This window comes from Triticum aestivum, chromosome 1A (assembly GCF_018294505.1).
Source record: "Triticum aestivum cultivar Chinese Spring chromosome 1A, IWGSC CS RefSeq v2.1, whole genome shotgun sequence".
Classification (NCBI taxonomy): Eukaryota; Viridiplantae; Streptophyta; class Magnoliopsida; order Poales; family Poaceae; genus Triticum; species Triticum aestivum.
Genome location: NC_057794.1, coordinates 141,949,965 through 141,955,234, shown reverse-complemented (window position 1 = coordinate 141,955,234; position 5,270 = coordinate 141,949,965).

Genomic DNA, 5,270 nt, shown 5'->3' with positions numbered 1-5,270 from the left:
AAACCCAGTCACGAAGTCCATTTCAATGTGGTCAAACTTCCATTCTGGAATGGCAAGAGGTTGGAGGAGACCAGCTGGCCTTTGGTGTTCTGCCTTCACTCTTCTGCAGACATCACATTCGTTCACGAATTGAGCGATCTCGCGCTTCATTCGAGTCCACCAATAAGCTTGCTTGAGGTCCTGATACATCTTCGTGCTCCCAGGGTGGATGGAGAGGAGAGAATTGTGAGACTCGTTCATGATCACTTTACAAAGTTCACCTTTGAGCACAACAATGCGATCCTCGAAGAAGAGAGTGTCCTTGTCATCAAGGCGGTAGCACTTGTACTTGGACTGACTCTTGGCAATCCCAATCTTCACCTTTTTCGCCATAGCATCAAGAAGTTGGGCTTGGCGAATCTGGTCTTCTAAGGTAGGAGAGACTTGAAGGTTGGTGAGGAAACCTTGAGGAACAACTTGCAGATTAAGTTTGCGGAAAGCTTCACAAAGCTCGGGTTGATAAGGCTTGAGAATCAGACTGTTGCAGTAGGCCTTTCTGCTCAAAGCGTCAGCAATCACATTAGCCTTGCCTGGAGTATACTCGATACTCGGATTATACTCTTGAATCATTTCGACCCATCGAGTTTGTCTTAGGTTGAGATTAGGCTGAGTGAAGATGTACTTGAGACTCTTGTGATCAGTGAAAATGTCCACTTTTCTTCCCAATAGAAGATGTCTCCAAGTCAAAAGAGCATGCACAACTGCCGCCAACTCGAGATCATGAGTGGGGTAGTTCTTCTCATTAGGCTTCAACTGGCGAGATGTATAAGCAACAACTTTCTTCTCTTGCATCAAAACTGCGCCAAGACCTTGGAGAGAGAGCATCACAAAAGACCTTGTACGGCTTGGATTCATCAGGCGGAGTCAAAACTGGAGCAGTGATCAACTTCTCTTTCAAAGTGTTGAAAGCAATATCACACTCTGGAGACCAAACATACTTGACGTGCTTCTGAAGAAGATTTGAGAGAGGCTTCGCAATCTTGGAAAAGTTTTCAACGAATCTTTGGCAGTAGCTTGCGAGACCGAGAAAACTTCGGAGTTGCTTCACGTTCTGAGGAGGTTCCCAATTCACAATTGCGGATACCTTCTCGGGATTCACGGAAATGCCCTTGGCAGAGATGATATGACCAAGATAAAGAACCTCATCGAGCCAAAATTCACACTTGGAGAACTTGGCGTAGAACTGATGTTCCCTGAGTTTATCGAGAACCAAACGCAAGTGCTTGGCATGATCTTCCTTGTTCTTAGAGAAAACCAGAATGTCATCGAGATAGACCAAAATGAAGTCATTGGTGTAGGCGTTGAAGATGAAGTTCATCATGCGAGAGAACGTCGGAGGAGCATTGGCGAGGCCAAAAGACATGACAGTGTATTCATATGAACCAAAGCTTGTTCTGAACGCTGTCTTGGGAATATCTTCTTCACGAATGCGAATCTGGTGATAACCCATACGGAGATCAAGCTTGGAGAATACTTGGGCACCTTTGAGTTGTTCGAATAGCTCATTGATGTTGGGAAGTGGGTATTTGTTCTTGATGGTCTTCTTGTTCACTGGACGGTAATCAACACAAAGTCGGTCCATTCCATCCTTCTTCTTCACAAAAAGAACACCACAACCCCACAGAGATGTACTAGGACGAATGAGACCCATTCTTTCTTGCTCATCGAGTTGCTTCTTCAGCTCCTTCAGCTCTTCAGGTCCGAGCTTGTAAGGACGTTTGCACACAGGTTCCATGCCAGGCTCAAGTTCAATAACGAATTCAACTGGCCGGTGCGGAGGCATTCCTGGGAGCTCTTCTGGAAAGACGTCTTGATATTCGCAAACGACTGGAATTTGAGAGATGGCATCCAATTCACCCTTCTCATTTAGAGAAAATAGACGAATAGTATTATCCCGAGCGGCAAAGATAATTACATCCTCAGACGAATGAGTCAATTGAATCTGCCTGGCAGCACAATCAAGATGTGCCTTGTGCTTAGAAAGCCAATCCATTCCGAGAATAAGATCAATATCCGAGTTACCAAGAACCACCGAAGAAGAGAGAAATTTGCAATCACCTAATGTGATAGAAACATCTGGGACAAATGCGCTTGCATTCATAAATTTACCCGGAGAAACCACAGATAACTGTCTAGGCAAATCTTGCAAAGGCAACTCATGCTTAGAAACAAATGGCCTCGAGATGAAACAATGCGATGCACCTGTGTTAAAAAGAACTTTTGCAGGAATATCATTAACAGGAAGGTTACCCATGATCACATCTAACGAGTCCTCTGCCTGAGCTGCATTCATCAAATTGACCTTGGCGGACTTGGGGTTATGCTTGACCACAGCTGTACTTGCCGATCTGACAGGAGGAGGCGGAGGAAGTCGCCTCTGGTTGAAACACTTGTTGGCATAGTGACCCTTCTGTTGGCACTTGTTGCATGTGACCTCTGAAAGCGGACGGTGATACGGAGCACTCGGTCTTGGTGCTTGAGACGAAGTCTTGTTCTGAAAGCCTGGGTTGGGTGGGTGGGAAGAACCACTGCCACCTTTGCTCTTCTGCTGATACGGCTGACGGAATGGAGGAGGAGGAAGCCAAAACTTCTGCTGCTTGGCAACTTGAGTAGAGGATGAAGGAGTAACATCTCTCACTCGCTTCCTGGAAGCATCACACCTCAACTGAGCAGCCTCTTGTTTCAGTGCCATGTTGTAGAACTCATCGTATCTCAATGGCTCAAAGAGAACAAGAGCGAGCTGAATATCTTCTCTAAGAACACCCCTGAACTGATATATCATGCTCTTCTCATCAGGCACGTCCTGCTTGGCAAAGCGGGCAAGCTTTTGGAACAATTTGTTGTAGTCATAGACAGACAAAGAGCCTTGCTTCAGATTGCGGAATTCCACACGCTTGCTTTCAACCACGCTCTGCGGAATGTGATGAGCTCAGAAATCTCGACGGAAATCATCCCAAGTGATAACACGTCCACCTCTGGAATCCTTGTACTGCTGGAACCATTCTGCTGCCTGATCTTTGAGTTGGAAGGAAGCGAACTTGACAAAGTCCTCAGGCCTGACGTTACTGCACTCGAAATGCTTACACAGATCCACAAGCCAATCGTCAGCATCGGTTGCCTCAACACAATTACTGAAAGTCTTTGGCCCGTTAGCAAGGAACTGGTTGAGTGTAGCAAAGTGACTCTGATTGCTGCCTTGATTCCCTTGACTGCCTTGATTGCGCTCTTGAAGAATTTGCATGATCAGCTGAGTGTTTGCATTGGTTGCGGCCATCACAGCTTGCCATGCCTCTGGAGGAGGTGGAGGCGGTGGTGGATCTTGATTCTGGTTCTGACTGGTGCTCTTAGCGGGAGCCATCCTGAAGAGGTTGACCACCGTTAGCACATAGACAGATAAATATTGAAGCTGAATCCAACGGAATGAAAATTGCAACATATAGTCTTCACATCCGAACAAAATGAACGAATGCATTCCTCTTCAAATGGTCACATATCCATAAATTGAGAAGCCACGTAGAATTAAGGTAGAGAAATAAATCAACAAGGTACGGATCAAGAACGAATAACCGGTAAGAAATCCCAATCTCAAACCAATATCCGTGGAAGAAGAACTAGAGCTACTAGAATTCCCACCTATGAAACTCCCGAACTTTTCTGGTTATGCAGTCAGGTGTTGGGGATACAGGGGAAGCATAATATCTCACCCAAACTAGCAAACCCTACATCCAGCTGTATCCATCCTTCAACACATAACCAAGAAAACTTCGGAAACCATCTACCTCAACCTTCAAAAAGCATCCGTTATACAAGTTATGGCGATACTCCCGAACTCCCACCCCAGTACTGGGAGGCGTCGAGGTTATCTCACCAACGAACTGCATAAAAGAGATTTTCGATGTCGGCGAACATATCTCAAGTATTCCAGAATTACAACGATAAAATTATGATGACAACACCTCAGAGCTCAACTCCCCGGGACACTTCCACTAAACCCCTGATAGGAGGCACCAAGACATTATTCTCATCATAAGCCATCGGAACAAATCCAAGATACTCGCATGATCCTAAAAAAAAATTAGTGAAATTTGAGAAGAGAAGAGTCAAAACTCTACGTCAGGATGCCTTACCAGAGCGATGAGGAGACTAGGAAGTAAAAAGAATTCCTAAGCTCTCCGATATATAATTCCTAAATGACTCAAAACATTTTTCTAGACACAACTCGGCTGCTAAAAACGATCAAGCAATGGGGCTCCTAAGGTCGGGGAAGGCTCTGAATACCAACTTGTAACACCCTCGATGCGGCTATAGCTCCCACGTGTCGAGGCACGACTTAGAGACATAACCGCATTGAAAGCAATGTCACAAGTTAGGCAATCATTACAACATCCCATGTAATATATGATAAAAAGGGGGAGATACATAGTTGGCTTACACTCGCCACGTCACATCAAAGTATGTAAATAACATCCATCATACAAGCACTCATGGCCCGACTACGGCGCCAAAATAGAAGAAAACCCAACATGCGACAAGGCTCTGAATCAAACCCCAACTAGGCACCACTACTGATCATCGGGAAAGGAAACATAATAACGTTGAGAGTCCTCGTCGAACTCCCACTTGAGCTCGTACTCGTCACCTGGAGCGGAATCACCTAGACCTGCATCTGGAGTTGTAGTATCTATGAGCCACAGGGACTCAGCAATCTCGCACCCTCGCGATCAAGACTATTTAAGCTTATAGGAATGGATGAGGCAAATATATGTGGAGCTGCAGCAAGCGACTAGCATATGTGGTGGCTATCTTACACGCAAAAGAGAGCGAGAAGAGGAGGCAAAGCACGAGCGAGAAGCTATAAGAACAACCTGCGCAAGCATAACTCCAACACCGTGTCCACTTCCCGGACTCCGCCGAGAAGAGGCCATCACGGCAACACACTTAGTTGATTCATTTTAATTAATTAAGGTTTAAGTTATCTACAAACGGACATTAACAAATTCCCATCTGCCCATAACCGCGGGCACGGCTTTCGAAAGTTCAATCCCTGCAGGGGAGTCCCAACTTAGCCCATGACAAGCTCTCACGGTCAACGAAGAAATAGACCTCCACCCGAGACACACCGATCAGACTCGGTAACCCGGTACAACAAGACAATTCGACAGGTTAAAATAAGACCAGCAACACCGCCCGAATGTGCCGATAAATCCCGATAGGAGCTGCACATATCTCTT